Raw genomic sequence first — 16,849 nt, forward strand, 5'->3', positions numbered from 1 at the left:
TTCAGAATCAAAGTTACATCATTAACTAACTCTCGAATGAAACGGTACCTTGATATGTGCATATTTGATATGTTATTACTTTTGGCTATTTTGTCTTAATTTATGAACAAAAGGTACTTAATTATGTTTAAATTATGTTTTCGGCCTTAAAGACATGTTCAAGTGAAAAAGTAAGAAGAACTAGCCATTGGAAGCTTGGGAATTAATGTTTGAAGAAATAAATCTTAAAAGAAGAGAAACTCGACGAGTTGGTCATCAACTCGACGACTAGGATGGAACATTCATGATTTTGAGATGCCTTGTCGTACACGTGTTTTAAGTGAAGTACTCGTCGAGTAGGGTCGGTGCGTAATTATGAAAATTCTTATATATATATATATATATATATATATATATATATATATATATATATATATATATATATATATATATGTATATGTATATGTATCGGTCATTCCCAAAACCTAAACACTGGTTGACGACTTTTGGAGACTTTTGGCGACTCATTGGCGATCAGAAGAATTCTTGAAGCTCTGATTTTCGAGAATTTGACTTGGACATCAAGTTATAAGAGATCAAAGGCAATAAACACAATTCTTTTTCATAATCTTTTGCATAAACTATGTTTACATCATTGGATTTCGTTTTTAGGTTGTTAATAGTTGTGGATATGAGCTAAAAGCTTATAACTTCTGTTTAGAGTAGATGAATTTATGAATATGGTGTGATTATGGCTTGGATTAATTTGATTTGGTGAACTGTCTTATTAGGCTTGTTAAAGTCTGTTATGTGTTGATAATAATCAACTTATTGAGTTGCATGAATATCATTTTAATTGCTTGAATCATATAGTTTTATGAAAAGAATATTGCATGCCTAGTATTAGTGAATATGAACCTAGAATTAACTAGAAAATAAGTAAATTGATGTGTAAGCATGTGTGATGAACAACCATACATTAGTTAATTGAATTGATAAATTTAGTTAGCTAATATTACAAGTCTTACTTGACCCGAATTGAATACTAGGAAGCTTATTAATTTAACCAATTGGCCACTGTTTGAATTAACCTGTTTGCTAATGATTAGTAACAGTGAACACGAATCTAATCACATTAGAAATCGGTAGCCAATGATATATTAATCCATTACACTTGCTATGAAATCAACTATAGGAATAAATGAGTCAAATCTGAATAGAAGTCTCTTTTACCATAAAATCTAGTTACATTCTATTTTCCTTAATTGTTACTTTTTTTTAAGTGTTATTTGTTTGTTCAGGTTTCTAGTCTTGCAAAACTAGAGAAAACCATCTTTTATTACTTGCTTTTAATTTGGTAATTCTAGTAGTTAACTTTAATTATTACCGTTCTCTGTGTTTGATACCCTACTTGCTTGAACTATATTGTTAATCGATAGGTATGTTGGGTTTTGAGTACTATAACACTCCTATGGTGCACATACAACCCTAAAGTATTGGATCTAAGTTTTCTCTATTTATACATGCAATTTCATTTTATCCAAAGCATAAAGCCTAACTAGCATACAACATTGATATTTGAAACATAAAAACTAGTTAGATGATTACCTCTTTGTTGTAGATTCTAGAACTTGGGCCTTAAATAGCTTAGCACCCCAAGTGTGATGCCTCAAACAAGTCACAAACACCAAGAAAAATTAGATGACAATGAGAGAAAGGTTATGGAGCCCAAAAACGGCTAGGCTCTTCTTAGAATCACTAATCCTGATTTTAGGGTTAAAAGGGTTACATATATGGTGTAGAATACTAAGAGTCACTTATAAACCCTAATTCTTACACCTAGGCTTATGATCAAACAACTAATTTGGACTAACACTTCATGGACTTTCACATAAGCTTAATCCAACATAAATCAATCATGGATCATTAGCCCAAACCATATGTATCACTGATTTACATAATCAATCCCTACAAATTTAATTAGTTTCTTTTGATCAGTAAATTAATCCAAATTAATTCCTGATCAATACCAATTAAATAATATGATTTCTCAATTAATATATTATTCTTATACTATATTAATAAATCACAAATAACCTCTTTCTCAAATATCCATCCTATCAAATTACTTCGGCGAGGGCAACCCGAAATGGACCATGGTACTATCAGGTCAAGTACATACCAATTATAGTTATTGACTTAGACACCTAATCAAACAGTCTCCCACTTGGATAAGTCTAATAACTATAACTGCAAGTACGACTTTAAAACCGACCATCAACCGTTGCTCTCAAAAGCCGTTGTCGAACTCTGATGCGTCCATTAGATAAGGGATCATATATTCCTCCATTCTACAAGATATCATATGAACTGAGACATGGATTATAATCATTCACTCTATTCATGTGTTGTTTCCCAATTTTCGATTTATGATGACTGACTAATTGAACAAATCAAATCAGTCCAGACTTGGCCAAGCGCTTAGGATGTCATCACTAAATCATCGAGGGGCCCACAAATATCTCTTTTATCCTATATTGGGTAAAAGGCTCACATAAACTTCGAATCATATGCTTGCTCTACTTACTCATCAAATCACACACAACAATACGTTTTATAACACCAAGTTACCGGTGCATTTACGCATCATCAATGTGCAACCGCCTTGTAGGCTACAACTCATATGTCTTGGTTTCAAGAATATAAGATATTATCATCTCATGACCACTCGTGATAAAATAAATGAAGTGATTCAAATGAGCGTGGGTTTAATCCAATACTCAAATCTTATTTCAGGAGTACTCATGAACACTGCAACAAACTTGCGCCATGTATAAACACTTAGACAATCTACAGTCGGATTCATGACAGTCTTAGCTCATTATTTACTTCCAAAGTATGATTGACTGTGGATGTTTAAATAACCTAGTTATTCGGGAAGTAAAACATGCAAAGTGAAACACAAGAATAATCGAATCCAATATGGTTTCAAAACTTTTGAATATAAATAAAACACTTATTATTTAATCATCATATTGATTACACATTGTTCATTGTATAGTGTTTCGATTAATAAACTTAATACTTGAATTAAAACAATAGTTATTCTATGCTCCAAGCATTCACACTATGTTTATCTATGGTCCTTTCTTTGTGAAATGGATCAATTGTAAACATTTCCAGTGATACTCATTTCACAATTCCAAATCTTCATCGTAAATGTAAGAATACCAAATTCTTGCCATTTACTATAATCTATTAGATTCTAAACTTATATGCAATGACCCTTTTGTAATGACTATGCACAAAAGTCACAGAGACTTGGCAAAAGATATTACAACGTATTCTAATGGAGAGCAATTCCATGGAAACGAAGTCTCATATTAAAAGTACATTCCTTTGAACATCCTTCTTGCATTAAGTTTTCTAATCTTACATAGATTTTATGAATAACTTCCACTTATGGAAACATTTCCATATTCCTATTTTGACAATCACTTCTGGACAAGAGTTGCCTCTTCTCAGAACATGTCAATATGGACTTTTCAAAATTTATATTATACTTCCAACTATCCATAAGCAACCAATCTTTGGTAAACCTTAGATTGCCCTTGACAATTCCTTAACCATTTTAGTCATATCTCGTTCTAGTCCTTTTTCCCTCTTGATGCCCTAGAAATTTGGAAAATTGAAACAGATTAATATTACAGCATATGCAATCGATCCTATATCTGAAGCACAAGGGACACGATTCATAATGTCTCACTTAAAGACATGAAAAAATTGTCAGTCTCTTGCTTAAATATTTCCATATATAGAATATCCTTATGTTGAATCATTTCAACATAACATTCGTATATTTCCATGACTAAGTGAAATTTTCAATCTAAGCTTTTAGATTCGAAATGAAGTATTAGTATCTTCTCCCTATAACATTCTATAGCGAAACAATATCCAAACTTACAAATTTTCAATTTGTAACTTTTGTTTCCTATAAATAGTATTACAACCTTGCAATACTTAGTATAATAGTTGCGCTCCCACTAGCTTAACAATTATACTCTTTCTAGCATAACAATTCTGCTTACTTTAGCACAATCCTTATGCTCCCACTAGCCTTGACACGTACCCAGAAATCAACTGGACTTCTAGAAATCAATACTTATTGACTTTCTTACCAAAATTCAGATTTCTGATACTCGGTGCTTCGATAAGTCTTTTCCAGACTTTTCAAGCTCATACACATTTCAAATTAAATAGCACAAGTGTGTGTTTGAACTTTTCAGAGCTTAAAACAATAAGTCCCAAATGTTCAAACTATTTTCCGTTTCTCAGAAATCGAACTATGAACATGGATGTCGTAATCATAATTGAATTTGAGAACATAATTAACACAACTGCTAACTCTAATCCTTTAAAATCTACTTAGTGAATGCGTTTCCTCACAATCATTTTCATGAATTGGAGAGAAACCTTTTGCCACTTAGATTTTATGGTGTATGTGTTCCTATCCATATAAACTTTTCATTCCTAACTACTATCATATGACAAGGTTTATGAAAATTTCAAACTCATATGGACTGAACTTGTTTAATCTTAATTTCTTGCCATCTGGTAGTACAAGGGTCCTACCATTGCTTCCAAGTTATTTGAGCCGCTCACCTATACAAATCAATGTACTTTCCATTGATCATGGTACTTTGACTTATGCATTCAAATGAGAACTCATAGGACTCACATGCATAATCAAACTAACTAAAATAGGCATAGAAACAAGAATATGTCAACATGATAGGTTATTAACCTCAGTCATGTGCTAGTGATAAACAATAGGTTTATTCTTGATTAGTTCTTGAAACTTTTAAAGATCTTTAAGACGCCCACTGACCTCTTGACATATAAGGTTCTCTTGTCAAGAAACATTTCTTGACAAGAAAATATTCAAGAGTGTGAGATCTTATCAAGACAACACTACATGTAATTGGTCTAAGTTGATCTTTGTTTTATCCAAACATCACAACTACTAATTTCAAATATGCAAGAATAAGAAGCATTTCTACTCCACATTTGATGAGGCATTATAAACCTACTTAAGATATGTCACTCAATGTACAATCTTTAAGTATGACTCTAAGACTTGATTTTGGAACGTAGTATGATTCATCTTCTTGATTTTTAACCATTTCAACAGTTACTGATTCCTTTCCTTAGCCATGCAAGTTCACTAAGGTGACCTTAGAGAATTAATTGTAACATGGTTCCATAATCATCAGGATTATCATAAAACACGATACTAAAGTATTCTCCTTTCCTTTCAGATTGGAGAATCCTTTTATCTTTCTGCCTAATTTGATTCTTCTTATTCGTTCTGCTATACATTAAATCTTTTCAAAGTATCTGAATTATACTTAATCTTGTAAGCATAATCATATTTACTGAGCTTTCAGTAAATTATGACGAATAGCCTTTATCATTCTTTGTGGTGGATCTGACCAGTTCACATCAATGTGTACTAGATCCTTTCATCTTTCACCTGACTTACATATTATGTAAATAAGGAATTAGTCCTAATTTACCCAAGTACCAAGAATTTCTTACATCACATGATTCAAATCATATGATTTTAGGTTTCTATCCAATTGAAATTTGGGCGATGAGAATCTTTCCTTACTTAGAAAATTATGACACTGCCATAATTGATATAGCTAAGAATCAAACCATTTTCAACATGTCTATTAATAGAAACATATAAGCAACAATTTTTCAGAAATGTCATTGCAAGGAAACTTAAAATAAAATAAAAAATCAAAATTTTTCTTTATTTATAAAAGTGCGGAAAACTTGTCCTTACCATGCAAATACAAATGAAAACTATGTTACTAACTATTCCTAAGAAATCTATCATAACTCCTAAGCAGCAGATCAAAAATCTAATCATCGAACCATGCGATCGAAATCCATCTCTTCACGATCAGACTCAGCTTACTCTTCCTTTAAGCTTCCTTTCTTTTATTTGATCCTACAAAACATCAAAATGCAATCTCATCACATCATGTATTAAGAATATACCTGAAGTAGAGCCATACATTTTGACTTTAGTATCCTTGCGATCTTTCAGGTAAATATGGCAGCTTCGCAACCAATGCCCCTTCTCTTGGTAGTAGAAACAAACAGACTCTTTCAGAATGGTACATAGGAATATCTCAGATTTATCCTTTCTCTTTACCATCTGGTCAATGTCCATGGAAGTTTGGGAAGTAGATATTCCAATCAAATTTGCTTTACCAGTGCGCCAAATCATTGCTGATTCAGCAACAATAAGCAAATAGGTTAGATCAATAAAATTCACATCGTGGTCTGTCATATAGTAATCCTTAATGAACTCTATATATTATCCAGGAAACGACTGAAGAACCAAGTCAACAGCCAGCTTCCTTGGGACTTCGACTCTCAACATTCCCAGCCTGTCAATATGCCACATCATCTCCAAGACATGAGCACATACATACTTTCCATCTTCATGTTTGCTTGCCAATAGGGCTTGAGTGACCTTGAAATTTTCAAGTCTTTGAACATGTAGGTTAGGGAGAATTGCTAGAGGAGGTGGAGGAAGTGAATTATGATTTCCATGTCCACAATCCAAATGTGGAGCATCATCTTCATAGGAAAAACTTTTTCCAAAAGATTCGGGAACACCATAGTGGTCTGAATTAGACATCTACAAGGGAAGAAATTAAAGTGAGTTGATTTAATCCTTAATATAACAACCAAATGAAATATTAAGGCTAGGACCCAACATAATAACTCACAATTTAGAAGAGGGATGTCGTAATCTAATTGCAAATTATTTGAAGGTAGGTAAATGACAATTTATCAATTCCACCATGAAAAATTAATTTTAAACCAATTAGGTTTTAAATGAAATTCCTAGATCTTTTGAGATTCATTGAACTTTTCAATGGCATGTTTAATCTTGATTATCCCCTTCACGTTTGTGATTGGGACACCAAGGAGCACAAACAATGTGTGAATAACCATGTAAATTAGCTTGGTACTCTCGAAGACATCTATTACCTAATTAATGTGTCGGTTAACCACAAACGCTCCATTGATCTATGATAATCTATGAGCTACCTATTTCCATCCTACATTAGTCCCAGATTAGTGTGTCGATTAACCACACATGCTCCACTAACGACCAAATAAGGTGCAATGTGCAATTTCATGGGTTAGCATCAATTCACATTTTTCCTAAAGCAACTAAGATTGGGAATTTATAAAAGTTTGGTTACTTTAAAATATTCATTATACTTGTATTGCGGATGTCCTATCTTACCTGTTCGGCTAACGACCATCCACTAGTGAAGAGTGCGGTGGGTAAGAGTGAATGAGGCCTACTACAGTAATATTGACTTTTTAACTTATATATATATATATATATATATATATATATATATATATATATATATATATATATATATAATATATATTAGACTTTTAATTTTATATAATATAAGGGTGTATTTTATACATTTAAAATACTATGTGGTTTAATCTATTAATAAATTAGACTATTAATTTAATTAAGTTTAAACCATATTATTATGGATTTATTACTTCTCTCTTTTAATTAAGTACTTAATTAATTTAATAAAATCCATAATGGTGTAATATGAACTGTTCAAAATATCAAGGTTCTAAATTTAAGATTTCAAAATTGAAGTTATTTAATTAAATTTCAAGTTACAAAAACCAGGAGGTGCACTTTTGAACCTTTTCAAATTACTAGGGTTTAGAATTTAATATTTCACAATTACAACTTTTAATCAAAGTTCAAATTTCAAAACTTGAGAGCAAGATTTGAAACTCTCCAAAATCTTTTGGTTTCCAAAACTTGATGGCAAGTTTTATAACTCTTCAAGACTCTTGGATTTTAGAGCTTAATGTGTCATAAATGAGACTTTATAAGTTCCATAACTGGAGGGAAATTTATGAAGCTCTTCAAATCCATTTAGATAATATTTTAAACTAATAAAATAATCCTATAATTTTATCTTTTACAAATTAGACCTAATTCAATTCATATGGCAAAATAATTTCAAATTCTACAAATAATTAGTTTTTTTTTTCAAAATCAAATTATCTTAAAATTTGACAATCATCATGTTATTGGATGAGGATAAGCATTACCATATCAGTAAAATCAAATTTTATGAGCCAAAACAGTTTATGGTAATGATCCTAATCCAAAATAGGCAAAAAAAAATCCAAAAATTCTGCAAACAGATGATCCAACTCGTCGAGTTAGATAATGGACATGTCGAGTTCATCATCATGCAATTCAACTCATCACGTCCACTCATGGGACTCGTCGAGTCCAGCAGACAGAATGCATAATTGCAGTTTTTTCAACTTTGAATAATTAACTAATGCATCTATATAACAGGAAATATGCATAGCTCTGATACCACTGTTGGGTTTTGAGTACTATAACACTCCAATGGTGCACATACAACCCTAAAGCTTTTGATCTATGTTTTTTCTATTTATGCATGCATTTCATTTTATCCAAAGTATATAGCCTAACTATCATACAACATTGATATTTGAAACATAAAAACTAGTGATATGATTATCTCTTTATTGTAGCTTGTAGAACTTGGGCTTTCAAGAGCTTAGCACCCCAAGTGTGATGCCTCAAACAAGTCACAAACACCAAGAACAATTAGATGACAATGAGAGAGAGGTTATGGAGCACCAAAAACGGCTAGGCTCTTCTTAGAATCACTAATCCCGATTTTAGGGTTGAAAGGGTTACATATATAGTGTAGAATTCTAAGAGTCACTTATAAAACCTAATTCTTACACTTAGGCTTATGATCCAACAGCTCATTTGGGCTAACACTTCATGTACTTTCACATAAGGTTAGTCCAACACAAATCAATCATGGATCATTAGCCCAAACCATATGTATCATTAATTTGCATAATCATTCCATGCAAATTTAATTAGTCTCTTACTCTCTTTTGATCACTAAATTAATTCCAAATTAATTCTTGATCAATACCAATTAAATAATATGATTTCTCAATTAATATATTATTCTTATAATATATTAATAAATCAAAAATAACCTCTTTCTCAAATATCCATCCTATCAAATTGCTTTGGTGAAGGCAACCCGAAATAGACGATGCTACTATCAGGTCAAGTAGATACCAATTATAGTTATGGACTTCGACACCTAATCCAACAAGGTACACTGCCTTTTGTGTGTTTATTTTGTGTTTAAATTAGTAGGATTAAAACTAGTGCATTTTACATACATCATACCTCATTCGAATTTTTTTCGTTCTACTATGAAACACCTAATTCTATTCGAACTAAACTGCATCCTAGTTGTCACAATCTAGTACACAATCATCATGTTGCATTCCAAGTTCTAATAGGAAAATCTTCAACCATATCAGCTCTTTGGTTGCTTCTTTAATAACCATATACTCTGCTTATGTAGTTTAGAGAGCAACACTCTTCTGTAACCTAGACATCTAACTGATTGGTGTATCTTTGATTATGAATACATAACTCGTTATGCTTTTAACCGAATCCACACATCCGCCCAAATTTGCATTGACAAACCCTTCTAAGAGCACCCCTTTTCTTTAGAATCGTAGGGGTAACCTCAGTTGTTCTTTTCAAGTAGCATACCAACCACTTTACTCCCTCCCAATGATATCTTACTTGATTTGACATGAACCTACTCACAAATCCCACTATATGAGTAATATCTAGTCTGGTGAATACCAAAACATATATCAAGCTACTATTTTGGGGGATTGATTCTTTAAGAGTATCAGCTGACTACCTAAAGGTGTACTTCTAGCTTTAGTATCCACCATACCGAAATTTCTAAAACTTTCTTGATATACTTAGCTTTTGAAAAATGTAGTGTGCCAGCACTACTAGAAAAACAGCCTTTTACGACGCTCATTGCGCGTCGTAAATGATGGGTTTTAGCCATAAGAACTTTCCTATGTGCGCATGCAAAACCCTAATGCTTGGATCTAGGATTTCTAATTAAACATGCTTTGAATCCAAGACTTCTAATGGCTAATTAGGTTAAATAACAACATTGAAACAGATCTAGAATCATACCTTTGAGTTCCTTGTTGATCTTGTTGTCTTGGAGCTTCTAGAGTCACAAATGTCACTCCTTTAATGGCTTACAAACACCAATAGCAAGGAAGATGTTTTAGGAGAGATGAGAGGGGAGGAATTCGGACAGAGTATCTCTACTTTAGATGGTGTGTAGAATTCCCTCACCCCTAGGGTCTATTTATACTTGTAGACTCCTTAAGGGTTACAACCTAAACCCTAATTGGATAATCTTCTCTTAAGGCTATCCAAATCCATTCCATAGATAAGCCTTTGGATGATTTTAGCTATCCTATATCTCATAGAATTCGTCCAAAGCATATCCCAATGGATTTATAGTCTAAAGTTTAACTATCAAACAATTGACAGTTTATACCCCTTTATTTAATTAATCTCTTTAAATCACCAAATTAATTCCAATTAATCTATGACTTATATTAATCAAATAACCATATATTATTCCTTATAATATTTACTCTCTCTTAACAAATCATCCAACAAGTTGCTATGGTGAAGGCAACCCAAAAGGACCATGCACAACCGGATCAAATACTTGCCTAATATAGTTGCAGCCTTAGACACTATTCCAACAGTCTCCCACTTGGATAAGTCTAGTAACTATACAAGTACAATTCGGTTTGCAATCGTAGCTCTCAAAGACGCTGTCAACTCTGATCTAATCAATCTTGTCCTTTAGATAAGGGATCGTACAGTCCTCTGTTAGATATCATGCTGACAATCCTATGGAATGGTTAGTCAAGCATTTGATTTCTCGATCTCCGATTTATTTGACATAGAACTCCATCAAAGACATCAATTCAATTCTGACCGGGCCCGGCACATAAGTCAAATCAAATCATCGAGCGGCCGAGATATCGCTTTCACCTTCTTAGATAAAAGTTACAGATAAACTTCGACTTATATGCATTTACTTATTCATTAACCAACTATACACAGCAATGCGTTTTATAACAACGAGTTACTGATGCGTTTTCGCATTATCAATGTACAATCAATTAACAAATAATAAACCATATATCTAGGTTTTAAGAATATATGATATTATCGTCTTGCGATCACCTTTTATATCGTATTCCATAAGGTGATTCCAGCAAGCGCGGGTTTATTCCAATGCTCAAAACCAGTTCATAAGCACTCATGAACGTTACAGCAACCCTTGCTATGTCTAACACCATTTAGACATTCTACACACCAATTAATGATAATCTTCATTCATACCTACTCCCAACATATGAACGATTGTGGACCATTTGAATAATTCGATTATTCCTAATAAACTCAATTATTCTGGAAGTCAAAACATGCAAAGTGAAACAATAGTTAACCAATTAACATGTGACAGTAACTTTACTCATAAATAAAACTCCTTTATTTAATCATCAAATGTTAATTACATTTATCTATTATACGTTTCTAATACTATCTAATCTATACTAATATCATCCTTCAGCCCAATACTCCTAGCATGCTGCAAGTGCTTAACCCTACTCAGTCCCTTCGTAAGCGGATCTGCTGGGTTATCTTCTAATGATATCCTTTTCACTACGAGTTGTCCTTCTTCTACACGATGTCTAATGAAGTGATATTTTCTGTCGATATGTCGAGATCTACCATGATCCCTCGGTTCCTTGGTCAAGGCAACCGCACCTTCGTTATCACAGAAAATCTCCATGGGCTCCTTTATGGCCGGCACAACTCCAAGATCACCAATGAAGTTCTTTAGCCATATTGCCTCCTTCGACGCTTCGCTCGCTGCGATGTACTCTGATTCGCACGTTGAATCAGCTACGGTTTCCTGCTTGGAACTTTTCCATGTCACTTCTCCTCCATTTAGGGTAAAGACCCAGCCCGACTGCGAACGATAGTTGTCCCTGTCGGTCTGAAAGCTGGCGTCACTATACCCTCGCACCTTCAAGTCATCACTCCCTCCAAGGACTAAGAACCATTCTTTCGTCCTCCGAAGGTACTTAAGGATGTTCTTCACCGCAATCCAATGTGCTTTGCCAGGGTTCCCTTGATATCTGCTAACCATGCTCAAAGCGAAGGCTACATCAGGGCGAGTACAAGTCATAGCGTACATGATTGAGCCAACTGCGGAAGCGTATGGTACTCGGCTCATTTCTACTATCTCAGCTTCGATACTCGGACTTTGAGTCTTACTCAACTTGGCATTTCCTTGTATCGGTAGTTCTCCCTTCTTTGAGTTTTCCATACTAAAACGTTTTAGTACTTTCTCTAAGTAAGTGTTCTGACTAAGTCCAATTAGTCTCTTACTTCTTTCTCTTACTATCCTTATTCCCAAAATGTAAGAAGCCTCTCCGAAGTCCTTCATAGCGAAACACTTCCCGAGCCAGGACTTAACCTCCTGCAGAGTCGGGATGTCGTTCCCTATGAGTAATATGTCATCGACATATAGAACGAGAAAGCTTACTATACTCCCACTGGCTTTGACATATACGTAAGATTCGTCTTCGCTTCGTACAAATCCAAACTCTTTGACTTTCTCATCGAAGCAAAGATTCCATCTGCGAGACGCTTGCTTATGTCCATAAATGGACTTCTCAAGCTTACACACTTTATTCGGATGCTTCGGATCCACAAACCCCTCTAGTTGAGCCATGTAAACATCCTCAGCCAACTTTTCGTTAAGGAAAGCGGTCTTGACATCCATTTGCCAAATCTCATAATCATGAAATGTGGCAATTGCTAGCATCAATCTAATAGATTTAATCTTCGCAACTGGTGAGAAGGTCTCATCATAGTCAACTCTGGGAGTTTGAGTAAAGCCCTTCGCGACCAATCGCGCCTTATATGTGTGTACGTTCCCATCCACGTCGGTCTTCTTTTTGAAGATCCATTTGCACCCAACGGTCTTACGTTCGGGCACATAATCAACCAAATTCCAAACTTGGTTATCATACATGGATTGGATCTCGATATCCATTGCCTCTTTCCATTTTGCAGACTCCGGGCCTGCCATGGCTTCCTTATAGCTACTAGGTTCATCAAGATTTACTAGTGTACCATCACTAATATACGTGTCCCCTTCGGTAGTAATATAAAAACCATAAAACTGGGGTTGAACTCTAAATCTATCGGAACGTCTAAGAGGTAAGGATTCGTCAATCGGTTCAACCGGAATTTCCTCCTCGGGTTGAATGCCAGCAGTAGAGGTTCCTTCATCTATCGACTCTTGAATCTCTTCAAGTTCGATTTGCCTCCCACTGTCTCCTTGGCTTATGAGTTCTCGCTCTCGGAAAACTCCTCTCCTCGCAACAAAGACAACATCGTCTTTCGGTCTATAGAAGAGATATCCAAAGGATGTTTGCGGGTAGCCGATGAAAATACATCGCTCACTTCGAGGTTCAAGCTTGTCGTGAGTATCTCGTCTTACGAAAGCCTCGCAACCCCAAACCTTGATATGTGCCAACGAGGGAGCTTTCCCCGTCCACATCTCGTGAGGTGTTATGGCAACCTTCTTAGTAGGGACTCGGTTAAGGATATGGGCGGCAGTCTCTAAGGCATACCCCCAAAAGAAGATAGGTAGTGAAGCACGACTCATCATAGAGCGAACCATATCCAATAAGGTCCGATTACGCCTTTCTGCCACACCATTCAACTGCGGTGTCCTAGGAGGCGTCAATTGCGAAACTATTCCACATTCCTTGAGATAATCGTGGAATTCAAGACTTAGGTACTCTCCTCCTCGATCGGATCGAAGCATCTTGATTTTCCTGCCCAATTGATTCTCCACTTCATTCTTGAACTCTTTGAACTTTTCAAAGGTGTCAGACTTTTGCTTGATTAAGTAGATATACCCATATCTACTATAGTCATCAGTAAAAGTAATATAGAAGCGGTTCCCATCCTTCGTGGTTGATCTAAAGGGTCCACATACATCGGTATGTATTAGGTCCAATAGCCCCTCACCCCTTTCACAAGTACTCGTGAAGGGTGACTTAGTCATCTTTCCAAGTAAACAAGACTCGCATGTGTCATCTTCCCTAAGGTCGAATGACTCCAACACTCCATCCTTTTGGAGTTGGGCTATGCGTTTCTTGTTGACATGTCCAAGACGGCAATGCCACAAGGATGATTTATCCATACTAGTGGAAGAATCAATATTCAAAACATCATTTCCTAAGTTATCAACAATCATAACAGTTTCATATATTCCATTACATGGTATAGCTTCAAAGTAAAAGACACCATTTAGATGAACCAAAATAGAACCATTCTCATTATTAAAAGAAAATCTAAATCCTTGTCTATATAAACCATGAAATGAAATGATGTTTCTAGCCATTTCTGGCGATAGCAACAATTGTTCAAATCTAAAACCAAACTATTCCTAAGCACTAAAGAATACACTCCAATCTTGGTCACAGGCGACGATCTTCTGTTCCCCATGATTAGATTGATCCTTCCTTGCTCTACATCCCTACTTCTTCTTAGTCCCTGCACATTAGAACAAATGTGATAACCACAACCGGTATCAAGAACCCAAGAAATAGCATGATTAGAATCGTTAGATTTGATTGTGTATATACCTGCAAAAGATGGCTTGATCTTTCCTTCTTTGATTGCTTGCAGGTGATCCGGGCAGCTTCTCTTCCAATGTCCTATCTTGTGGCAGTGGTGGCACTCTGCCTCCTTTGGGTTAGAGCAGGGCTTAGCGGGATCAACTTTGGTCCCACTAGAAGAGGCACCATCTCGGGCTTTCACCTTGCGATAGTTATTCGATGAAGCTTTCCTCTTCTTTCCCTTCCCTTGACCAATAGCCAAGACAGGAGCAGCGGACGGATTGGGAGTTGGTGCAACAGACTTGTCCTTGAAGTTGCTCTCAGCGACCCTCAAGAGACCTTGGATTTTGCTTAGGGTGACCTCTTCTTTGTTCATGTGGTAGGTCATCCTAAATTGGTTGTACATCGGAGGCAAAGGGTGAAGCACCATATCGATCGCCAAGTCTTCACCAAAGTCAACATTTAACTTGCGAAGGCGGTCGACATACCTTTGCATCTTTTGCAGGTGCACGGTAATAGATTCTCCATGACCCATCTTAGCGTAGATCATGTTAGTGAAAATCTCATAACGCTCTTGTCTCGCGTTTTGGTGGTATCTCTCCAACAAGTCTTGATGCATCTCGTATGGATACATGTCCTCGTAGGACTTTTGGAATTTGGAGTTCATGGTGGCGATCATGATGCAATGTACCTTCGTTGCATCTCACTCATGAGTTTCAAAGGCGGTGATTTCTTCGGGAGTAGCAACTTCGGGGTTGATTTTCTCAAGCTTCTCATCGAGGACATACTCTTTATCCTCATAGCGAGCAATGGTGCGAATGTATCTTATCCATTCGCTAAAGTTCGTTCCATCGAAGGTGACCTTTTGGCAAAGGCTCATCAACGTGAAAGAACTAGCAGCAGCGTTGTTTGCGTTCGACATCTTCAATTAGAAAAGGACAAAGATAGATTAGAATAATAATCCCTAATTATCACCCAATAAGAAAATTAGGGCTAGGATCCAACAATAACATTTACATACTAGAAAAGGGATGTCGTAATCTAACATGCAAATAAATTGAAGGTAAGTGAATGACGATTCACTAATTCTCCATCACAAAACTTAAACTATTAGTCCTAAGTGTTTTTTGAGAATTCCTAGGTTTAGATGAGATTCATTGAAACTATTCAATGGCATGTTTAAATCTCGATATGCCCCTCTCGTTTGTGACTGGGATGCCGAGGATCACAAAGCGGGTGTGAATTACCATGCAAATTCACATGGTGCCTTCATTGTAACAATCACCTATTCGATGTGCCGGTAAACCACACACGCTCCATCGAACTATGATAAACAATGAATCACCCTTTGCCACCTTCGCTTAGAACCAATTAGTGTGCCGGTAAACCACACACGCTCCACTAACTTCTTAGCAAGGTGCAAAGTGTAATTTCATGGGATTGCATCAATTCACTTTTCCTAAAGTAACTAGGATTGGGAAATTTTTAAAACGTGTAGTTACTTTGTATTTCTTATTATACTTTTAATGAGAAGATGAGGTTGCCCTATCCTACCCATTCGGCTAACGACCCTCCACCAATCAAGAAAGCGGTGGGTGTGAGTGTACACCCATTAAGCGCCATTTTATAGGCCGCAACCTTATACCCACCTTATAGATCGGCTTCGTGAATGAGGCCTACTAACGGTAAGACTAGCATTTAGTTATACATATATATATTATTCTAGTAATATCATATTAGTATAGGGTTGTATTTTAAAACCTTTTAAAATCTAGGGTTTGAAATTTAAGTTGTCTAAATTAAAACTTTTAATCACAAATATAAATTTCAAAACTTTAGGGTAGGTTTTAAACATTTAAAACATGAAGGATCAAATAAAAAATAATTCCAATTAACAATTAATATCCTAATTATCTTTATTTGATTTATCCAAGATTTCTTTTAAGATAATTATCAAAATAATTAATCATTTATCACATAAGGAAACTAAATATTTTATTAGATGATAAATATCTTTAATCAGATCAAGATTATAGTCATATATATCAAAAAAACGGATTAGGGTTGATCTAATATGATTAAGGTAAGTTTCCATAAGATAAACATGAAAAAAAATCCCGGTTTTGCCTAATCCAGACCCCGTACTCGCCGAGTACAGGCCTACTCGTCG

This window comes from Lactuca saligna, chromosome 7 (assembly GCF_052625555.1).
Source record: "Lactuca saligna cultivar CGN05327 chromosome 7, ASM5262555v1, whole genome shotgun sequence".
In the NCBI taxonomy this organism is placed as follows: Eukaryota; Viridiplantae; Streptophyta; class Magnoliopsida; order Asterales; family Asteraceae; genus Lactuca; species Lactuca saligna.